At 44.8% G+C, this 10,675-nt stretch overlaps 1 pseudogene; it reads right to left on the bottom strand.

Annotated features, from left to right (window-relative positions):
- Window positions 1-2,739: 2,739 nt before the first annotated feature.
- Window positions 2,740-4,035, bottom strand: LOC114221902 (keratin, type II cytoskeletal 8 pseudogene; annotated as a pseudogene).
- Between the last annotated feature and the right edge of the window lie 6,640 nt (window positions 4,036-10,675).

The following is a 10,675-nucleotide window of genomic DNA, read 5'->3' as shown; positions in this document are numbered from 1 at the left end:
CCATGTGGCAACAGGGGCTGAAGATAATGGGTGTTAATGCTCAGGAACTGAATGCTTTATCTAACCTTCAAATTCATTGAGGAGTGATGATGACATAAAGCTGGATTTATCATATCTGTACTTGTCAGCAAAATCTAGAGAAAAAAATCATAGTTTTATCGTATACAAAGCTTGAGCATTTCATGTTGCTACCAATATTGAGCCACATAATGTAAACTTACCATTCTTCATCCAATGACTGGTATCATTTGCCATCCCTGCTTAAGGGCTGTGTGGAAGTGCCTTAGTTATCCAGAGCTCCTAGAGAGCCATGATGATGTTGAGGTCTATGGAATGTGCTACTCAAGCGTTATATCAGTCAGAGACCACGCAGGAAACAGCCCACTCTAATTTAGGAAAGCTTAATATACAAAGGTGTGAGCAGGGCCCATGGAAACCACAAATATAGTGCAGCACATACCCTGAGGTAGTATTGGTGGGGTGCATTTATCACCCCTGGAATAGAAGTGTCGAGGGAAGGAGGAGGTTACTGGAATCTAGAGACAGAAAAGGCTGTGCAGAAAATGTCACCTTAGAGCAACTGTGACTTTCAGAAGAGGGACACAGCCAGCCTGAAGGCACCGTGCAGGGAGGGGTACGGAGCAATAATACCCCAGTCTCCTCTTCCCTCTACTCTCCACCAGGTGCCGCCCATTGACTGAACCCAACCAACAACCGGGGGCAGAGAACCCTTTGAAACTGTCTCTCAGACATAGCGCAGGGTGGAGTAGCAAGTAGAGTGATCTGAAGGGGCAAATGGAAGATACCCAAAGTAAGTGGAAAGACAGCACTATTGTCTTAAGTAACCTCCAACTTTGCCTAAGTTTTTATTTTATCGGTAATTTCATAGATGATATGATTCACTTGGTTTCCTCTCCAGCATGAACATGAGAGTGGGTGAAGGACATTAATCCCCAGTAGTCAATTTCCTTAAGCATTTCCAGGTAACATAATCTCCTGCCCCCCCCAAAATCAAGAGTTCTCACCTAAATCCCCAGGAGAATATCTATTTTCATTTTACAAAGAATGCCAGTTGTTGAGTGGTGACTGTTTTTAAAGAGAATAATTAAAGCTCTCAGTTTCTCCTTTTACAGATCAGGTGAGCAATGTACTTACTTTGAACCATGACAGTTTTTTGGCTGCTTGTGAACTCTGGAAATATTGATCAGTTAAAAATATTCGGACGCTTGCATCTCCTGAATTTGCTTACTGCAGCCCTTCTTCCTGGTCGGTCAGGAGAGCACCAGCAATTTTGTTATCATGATAAATTATTCCCCCTGGTAGGTCACTCTTTTTTACCTAAAGTCACAATTTGCTCTTTCTTCTAGGTCACAACCTGATTTTTCAGGGTGACAGATTTATTGCTTGCTTTGTGCTCCAAAAAACAAATAGCCAACATTGCTCAAAATACAGTACTGTCACAATAACTTTGGATATTTCCCAATGGGAATAAGACCCAGCATTTATATTCCTATTAGAATATGGTAGAGAGAGAGAGCATTTTCCCATTTCTCCAAATCTGGGCTGGAGAATGGTAGTTAGGTTTAAGTCACGCTGCCAGTTTTAAGCAACTGTTAAGCAAGTACTTGTTGGGAGAGTCTTGCAGGGGCACTTCCTTTGAGGATGCACAGAAAAGCAGAGCAAACAGCTACTTCTGACCTCCAAAGCAAGCCTTTTCACTGACAGCACATTTTCTTCAGCCATCATAAAAACCCAAGTTCCCCATAAAATTTCCCTAAAACCTGAGAATGAAGCTGTGGGTGTTAGGAAGGTCATGTCACAGACCTCTCACGGTGGAATGTGGACTAAAGTGATGAACAGCACCGCCAGACCTGTTCATAAAAAAACCCACACTCAGTCTTCAGTGCTTCCTTCCCCAACCTGCCATCTGAATATGCTGCAGATCTCCAACCCTGTATCAGGCCCAGCTCCCACACTGTACACTTCTAAATGCTGTGTAACCTTACAAATGTTACTTAACCACTCCATGCCTCCATGTCCTCATCTGTTAAAATAGAAATAGTTATAAAACATACTTTATAGGACTGTGGGGAGAATTCAATAAGCTACTGCTTATAAAGCATGTAAAACAAGGCCTTCCTATGCAAGTATTAGATAATTTTTCTAAGTTTAGTGTGGTGAAAATAAAGTGGTATCTTCCTTGTGGTTTTCTTTTCCCAAAATGACTGCTCACATTTTTTGCCATTTTTCTACTCCGGTTGTTAATCTCTCTCGTATTCATTCATTGAAATTCTCTATATATTCTGGGCTAAACATGGTTATTTATATGTGTTGTAAATATGGCTACTCTTTTTATGGGGGGGTGGGGGAGTGATTGGCAGAGCCAGCTGAGGCTTTATTTGGGAACAGACAAGTTGAACTGGCTTTTAGTTGGGGGCAAGGGCAGGAGGTACCCAGGGCTGTAGGGTCCCCCCAAGGGTGGACTGAGGAATGGAGCTGAGCCTCCAGGTGGGTCTCCTGTTTCTGACGCTGCCCTGCACAGCTCCTTCCCCCAGAGACTCTGTGGCAGCCACAGGAGTGGGGAGGCTGGGAGCAACCACAGATGACTCCAACACCAGCTTCCTCTCCATCTTCTTCACAACAGCCTTGGAGGAGTTGACTCAGCTGAAGGAACTGGAGGCCAGCCACAGCCGAAGCTGGACTGGAAAGAGCTCAGGCTGTAGTTGAGGCTCAGGCTCCTTAGCACCCCCACCCCCAGTGGGCGGAGCTTGGCCCCCCTGAGTAGCCACTGGCAATCTTGGTATGGAGACTCAGCGTTTGCATCCCGGACTCCAGCCGGCTCTCCCCGCCCTCCAGTAGCTTCCGGTAGGTGGCGATCTCCATGTCCAGGGCCAGCGTGACGTTCAGGGGCTCCTGCGACTCGCGCAGCTGTCGCGCCAGGTCCCGCTCGGCTCGCTGCGGCGCAACCTCCCGCGCAGTCAGCTTGGCGTCAGCGTCCTTACTGGCCAGCTCCCTACGCTGCCCAGTATCAGCGAGGGCAGCCTCCAGGGAAGCCCCGTGGCCGTTGAGGCCATCGAGCTCAGCGTGGAGTCGGCCAGTGTTCGATTCGTCTCACAAGTCTCTGTCTTCAGGCGACGGAGGTCATCCCGTGCTTCCCAGCCAGTGCCACCAGCTGTCATGCGTGATCTGGCCGTGGTCTCGGTCTCGGTCTCGGCGGTGGCCTGGCTGCGGTTAGCGATCTCCTTCTACTGGGCCTTGAGCTCGGCGGTGGAGCCACCTGGTCCAGGGAGCAGCGGCTGTCCACCGAGAGCAGCGCGAGGCGCAGATGTGTGGCTGCCCCTCCCGGCTCCGCTCTTCGCCCAGCGGCCCGAGGAAGCCCATGTGGCCCGTCATCCCCTCCGGGCGGACTCCGGCTCTGCCACATTCATGTAAGCCTCAAGCGCAGCCTTCTTGAGGAGGACCGAGGCGTTCTCCATCTCTGCGCGCTCTTCGATCTCTTCCTCCTACTTACTCTTGCGTGTGGACGAGCTCCACCTCCGGCTTCAGCCCCTATCCTGGGCCAGTGTGTCCAGCGGCAGCCCGAAGCTGATGGAGCTCTCGAACATGTTGTCCACATTACTCCGAGCCGTTTTCCGCTACCGCGGGAGCCTCCATTTCGTCTCCAGAATCTCGTTCTGCTGCTCCAGGGTACGCACCTTGTTGATAAAGGAGGAGGACTTGCCGTTGAGGGTCTTGAACTGCTCCTTCTCCTGTGTGCGCACAGTCTGGATGTTGGGGTCCACTTCCACCTTAAGGGGCCTCAGCAGGCTCTGGTTCACCGAGACGTCTGCCGTGCCCCCTGTACCCCCTACCCCGGCGTAGTCCCCGGCTGTCTTCATGGGGCCCAGGCCTCCACGGAAGCTGCTGCGGCTGCCCACCTGGGAGAAGGCCCGGGAGCTGATGCGCGCCAGGTGCGCTCAGGTACAAGCTGCTGCTGAAGGCCCGGGGGCCAGAGGTGGACACCTTGTAGGACTTCTGGGTCACCCTGATGGACATGGTGGAGGCTGGAGTGGAGGCAGGTAGGCTGAAACAGAGATTGGAGAAGGAGCCAAGAAGCTGCTTCTAGGTGAGCCGTTCACTCTCTTTAGTATATGTACTGCATAGATTTTAATCTCAGGAAAATAAGAATTTTCAAAATAGATCCTCCAAATACCTGAAAGTCAATGCCTAATAATTGGAGTAAAGTATTCCAAATAGACTGACAGTTCGCCTTCATAAAAATAATTGCCAGATCGTTCCCTTGCTTTTTACTAAACCAGACTGGCCTAAATGTTACATCACATTCTTAAATCAAAGTAAACTTATAGGCATGCCTGAGTGGCTCAGTCGGTTAAGCCTCCATTAAGTCACCACTCTTGATTTCTGCTCAGGTCATGATTTCACCCTTGTGAGATCAAGTCCTGCTTGCGCTCAGCAGGGAGTCTGCTTGAGATTCTCTCCCTCCCTCTCCCTCTGCCCCTCCCTCGCTCTCTCTCTCTCTAAAATAAATAAATCTTTGAAAAACAAAAAGTGAACTTAAAATTGATAATCATCAATGATAACATACTCAGGGATACACAAGAATAATAAGCACAATTCCTGCCTTTATCAGGTTTAACATCTAGCTATGATGAAAGAATAAACACATTAAAAATATTTAAGGGGTGCCTGGGTGGCTCAGTCAGTTAAGCAGGTGGAGCTCTTGATTTCAGCTCAGATCATGATCTCATGGTGAGGGGATGAGTCCCACCTTGTCTCCCTGTTCAACGGGGAGTCTGCTAGAGATTCTCTCTTTCCCTCTCCCTCTGCCCCTCCCCCTACTCACCCCTGCTCTCTCTCTCTCTCTCTCTCTCTCAAATCAATAAATCTTTTTCGAAAGAGTAAAAAAAAATGTTTTAATCATAAGGTAATATGAATTTCAGGTAGTACACACCACTGTATATATCATCATAATTCATTCCTATATTCGGGAAACTCATTTCGTAAGTCACACCAACAAAGACAACAAAATGGTAAAAACTCATTTCCTTCCTTGTTGATGGGAATCCTTGAAAACTCTGAGTTTATAGTGTCCACACCATGAAAGAAGGGGCTTTTGTTATTGGAATTAGTCCGTGGTTAGGGATATTGTCATAGATAATAGGTCCGGTGTCTAGGAGGATGTTAGGCTCCAGTAAATCCCTGTTGTCTTTCTCTCATCCTCACCATCTGCCATTTATGTACGGTTTCAAACGCGTGCATATTGGGCAACTCTTAGCCTTTAAAAAAATCTCATCATCTCATTTCTGTGAACATTCTTGAGTTTTTCAAGGATCTTTCTCTATAAGTCTCGAGTGATAAATGCAAGTTGGTTTTAATTATTCTTAATCATTTTGTGATCCAAATATGGCCTCTGTGGACTCAAAATATTTAAAGTCTAAGGTGTTTGTTTCAAATCAATCCAGCTTTGGTCCTTAGCTCAATGTCAGTCATCAGAGAACAAGAAATATTTTAAAAGACAGTTTTCTCTGGATATTAAAACCATTATATTTCAGGGGCGCCTGGGGGGCTCAGTCGGTTAAGTGTCCTACTTTTGATTTCTGCTGAGGTCCTGAGATCGAGCCCTGCATCGGGCTCTGCACTCACTGTGGAGTCTGCTTGACCCTCTCCTTCTCCCTGCTTGCTCTCATGCTCTCTCCCCCTTAAGTAAATAAATAAATAAAATCTTAAAAAATATATATTTTAATCATGAAAATTTATTCTAAATTCTTATAACTGTTACAAGCCAAAAGACCAGTTGGCAGAACAAGTATTTAAATTCTGATTCATTGTTTTAATTCAACAAATCTTTATAGTAATAATAATAATATTTCATAGTTAAGAAATGTCTATGTGCTGGGCCTTGCAGAAAGCTCTGAGTTAGGGCTTATCTCTTCAAGTCAATGAATGCTGCTTGAGTACTTGGTATGTGCAAAGCACTGTCCTAGGCATTTGGGAGTCTATAAAGATTGCAACACAAGCGATCATGCTACAAGATAGTATAGACCTATTAGGTATCATAGAAAAAACACAACTGCTTTGGTGGCTCAAAGACAGGAGTGAGCCTATCACTAAAGGAATCTGGAAAGGTTTCATGAGCAGATGTTAGCACATTATGGCTTGAAAACCCAGAAAGCCCTTCCACCCCCTACACATAAACCACAGGGGCTGTCCCACGGGCCTTAAGCAGAGGCACCACTGTAGTGAAACACTGTCCACACAACCCCATCCCCACCCCCACACATGTGTTCTAACTCCCATTGCCCTGTGCACATGCTCTTTTTGACTCCGACATAGTGTTTTAGTCCTGCTTGTTGTTGGCATCATCTGCTCATGAATTGGTCTGTGGGTCATGGAATATTCTAACCTTAGCCTATCCAACACCTCCTGGAAAGATCTGTTAGGACCCAACAGATCATGTCCATTTAGCTCTTTAAGCTTTTCAAAGTATCATCCCAGATAAGGAAATGGATGGAGATTTAAAAGTATGTCATATGTCACTGAAACTATGTCATAAAAAATAGAGATAGCAAAATATACGGGATTGTATTTGGCAGTAGTTATGAACACGCAAACCATTTGGGGGAAATAGCTTGGGCACTTAATGACACCCCTGACTTCAACCCACCCGTATTTTTTCAATTTATATTTTGTAAGATGATCTGTAATGACATGCCATCAAAAAATAAATACTGTAGGAATCAGCAGAATTTTCCAAGGTCCCATCCAGACCGCCCTGTACACATTCATAATCTGAATAACAGAATTCCTTTTCTTCTGTCAGTCACTGTGTTTGTTTTCTTTTTGTGGCCATCAGAAGCTACCAATGAGATAACTCAGAAAATATCATGCACAGGGAGCTAATTAGAATGGACTTTGCTACTCCTTGGCTTGTTTGAAGAAGCCGACCTCAGGCACGAAATTTCAGAGGATGGGGAGTGAATTCACAAGTCATGTGTCATAATTCCCTCTAACTCCATTCCTAACTCCTCCTCTTCTGGGCATGATGGACCCAGAGGGAAATAAAACCACAGCTGAGCCTTCATGGTGGGCACTGAGAGGTCTGTAATGAAAATATTATTTCCTCATCTTCACTTCAGGAGACCAAGGAGTCTAATGGAGAGATCGGCGAACTTCAAGCAGAAAGATGGAGATCTAATCCGCCATTGAATTATCACTAGTCCTCACATAAGTCAATCCTTCGGTTTCTTCTGCTGTAAAAGGGTGGGGAGTAAACTAAATGTTCCCTGAGATTCCCCATAGTTTTAACATTTTCTGACTATATTGCTCTCTAGGCAAGCAAGATTTCCCACACTATCCATCAAGTTAGTTTCCGTATATACAAGGGAAGAAATTCTTAAAAGTGGCGAAAGTCAGATTCCAGATCAAATTTGTTGTTAAAGATCATTGTGTCTCTCTATGAACTAAGATAAAGCAACTACCACCTCTCAATTTGATAGGAACAAAGTGACTCCCTCCATGATAAACTTAAACCAAAAGCATAAAAATTTTTGAAGTTACATTTAAAGCTTTTTGGCCAATCCTGTTTCTGTATTGGGGTACCTGGCTGGCTCAGTTGGTAGAGCATGCAACTCTTGACCTTTGGGTTTGTTGGTTTGAGTCCCACACTGGGCACAGAGATTACTTAAAAAAATTTTTTTACAGTCCCCCCCCAAAAAATCCTGTTCTTGTATTCTTGAGTCATTCAAATACTTAAAAGTAAAATGTGTTGATAAGCTACCAGTTACAGATGCCTACTGCAAGACAACCTGTGCCTCTCCTTCCCATTTATTCTCAGCTTGCTTTTCCAAGTGGGGCCCTCCCCAGCCACCCTATCCAGAAACACACCCACAGAGGCTCTACCTTTGCCCCGACTTTATTTTCTTCTTTGGTATTTGTCATCATCTAACATAAGATATATTTTATTTACTTAACTCATTCTCTCCCTCTATGAAAGCAGAGTTTTGTCTTTTTTATTCATTGTTGTATTTGTAACATCTAGAACAGTACCTAGCACTGGATGGATGGGTAGTAAGCATTCAACATTTATTTGTTGAATGCATAAATAAATATTATTTACTATTATGATATATCAACTGCCACTTTTAAAAGAGTGGCATCTATCAGGCATATAACCAGAATAAAGGCATCCCTGTCTTCAGGATGTTTTTTTCCAGCTCCAGATCACAAGAAAGGTCCACCTTTGGCAGGAACGCCCTACCAAAAATAAATAAATGAGCATTCCACATTGGCAACTATGACGCAGTCTGAAGTCTGACCTAAATCAGGGGATTTAACTTCAGGATGACAAAAGGATCAGAGAAACACATTATTCTCAAGTTGTTTCAGTCTTGGTCTGGGCGAGCCACAGAGTAAGCAAAGGTATCTTAAATGCTTTTTTTTGCTGGAATAGCATTAGTCTGAATGCAACCAGGCTTCTTTTGCTTCTTAAACACAAATTATAATGAATTGCTCTATGATAAAATACTACTCTGGTTCTAATCTACATTCCAGAAGAAACTCCAGAATCTCTCTCTTGGGGCTTCTCCTAAATTACTCTGGAATTCTAGTGGCTGATGCAGGGTGAATGGGAGGTGAGCAGTCAGGGAGATGCCCACTCCAGAGTAGGAAGGGCCACTCTGATGTCTTGTCCACCTCTCCAGCTCTCAGTTTTCAGTTCTATGTGTCTCACACTCAGCCCATCCCAGGCTCCAGCCAGCTCAACAGCATTGTAGTAAGATGGGTTCTGTAATTCACCTTCATGGATCAAAATCACTGTCTTGTTTTTCTTTCCAAAGATCAGAACTATCTTTTCAACTCCTTGCTGGCTGTCAACCACTCTTGGCTGCTGGAGGTCGCACGCATGCCTTGTCATGTAGCCCTCTCCTTTGTCAAGCCAACAAGAGTGCAGCAAATCCTTCGCAGGTCTCCTGTGATTGGTAGTGGCAATCAGCCACAGTTTGCCTAAGCCAGAAATTTGGCGATCTTTCTTAACTGTCTTGTCTATTCAATTTTATCTCCATAATATGTATCAAATTTATCCATTTAGCCACCTCCCAACCGCCCCTATTCTAGTCCAAGCAGCCATCATCTGCCACCTGTATTTGGCAACAGTTCCTTAACTATCCTCCTTGCTGCCTCACTTCCTCGTAATGGAGTCTCCTCATTGCATCCAGAATGGTTTTTCTAAATCTCAGATCTGGTCTGATTTTTTTTAATTGCCTTCCTAATTCCCTGTTATCCTCAGGATAAAGATCAAATTGCTTAACATAGTCTACAAATGACATTCCTAATCTAGGCCCTATTTATCTCTCTGATTTCATCTCTTGCTCCTCTCTCTACCTGATGCTCAACACAGAATAGAAGAAAACCCAGAATCTCCCTCTTGGGGCTTCTTCTAAATTACTCAAAAATTTTTCCTTGTTTCTCTGCTCCAGCCTTTCAGGACTACTCAGGACTAAAATTGACTACATTTTCAGGACTATTCACCCAACATGCTCTCCCACCCACCACCAAGCTTTTAGGCAGACAGCTTCATTTTCCTGGAATATTATGTCCTCCCCATAGGCTTTTTTTTGATATCACTTTACAAATCAAGTCTTTAAGAAATCTTCCGTGACTTGTCAAAGCCTTCACTAGTCCCATTATGTTGTCCTTACTCCACCAAACAGTTCATTATGTTCTGTTATCAATGCCCATCTACTTGTACTTCCATCAGACTATAATAAGCCCTTTAAGGTAGGGACCATGTCTTGTTCTTTAGTATATCTCCAGTATTTAGAAGGTGATTAGTAAATATGAAGCACTACATTTTTTAAAAAAATGTAATACCTTAATTTGTTACCATTGGTCACAGGTTGTTTTCTCTGGAAGGTAAATAGTAAGAGGTGAAGAGTGCAAGAGCTGTATCAGTGAGTAACACCTATATAGGAAGAACATAAGAACAAGCCAGGGGGGCAGAGCTAAATGGCAGGCCAAGATGGACACCTGACAATGTCTCTGCCGGATTAGCAGGGAAGTAGAGAGCAAAGATTTCCCATGTTGGGCAAAAGAGCTAGACCTCGTACGCCTTGCTTAGACCTTGGTGGAGAGCCCTCCAAGAAAAGTTATGACGTCAGCTTGAAAGCTGAAGCCAACTCTGAAGGAGCCAACAAGTGGAATCGTCAGGAGAGCACACCCCCTGCAGGTAGGTGACCAACAAGCCCTTTCTTGAAGGGGAATCTGAGCAGCACATCCCCCCAGCTATCATACCAGTGAAGGTATTCAAAAGTGTGTTCTTCGGGCTTTGAAAACAATATCAAAAAATAGGTTCTAGGGAAGCCTGGGTGGCTCAGTCGGTTAAGCATCCACCTTCAGCTCAGGTTATGATCCCAGGGTCCTGAGATCAAGCCGCCCATGGGGCTCCCTGCTCAGCAGGGAGTCTGCCTCTCCCTCTTCCTCTGCCCCTCCCCCAGCTCATGCTCTCTCTTGCTCTCTCTCTCTCAAATAAATAAATAAAAATATTTTTAAAAAATGAGTTCTAGGGCGCCTGGGTGGCTCAGTTGGTTAAGCGACTGCCTTCGGCTCAGGTCATGATCCTGGAGTCCCCGGATCGAGTCCCACATCTGGCTCCCTGCTCGGCAGGGAGTCTGCTTCTCCC

The sequence above is a fragment of the Eumetopias jubatus genome, unplaced genomic scaffold, assembly GCF_037043125.1.
Source record: "Eumetopias jubatus isolate StellerSeaLion01/CBP00866 unplaced genomic scaffold, mEumJub1_p1.0 scaffold_12, whole genome shotgun sequence".
Classification (NCBI taxonomy): domain Eukaryota; kingdom Metazoa; phylum Chordata; class Mammalia; order Carnivora; family Otariidae; genus Eumetopias; species Eumetopias jubatus.
The sequence above is the reverse complement of the archived record's forward strand: the minus strand, read 5'-3'. Positions and strand labels throughout refer to the sequence as shown.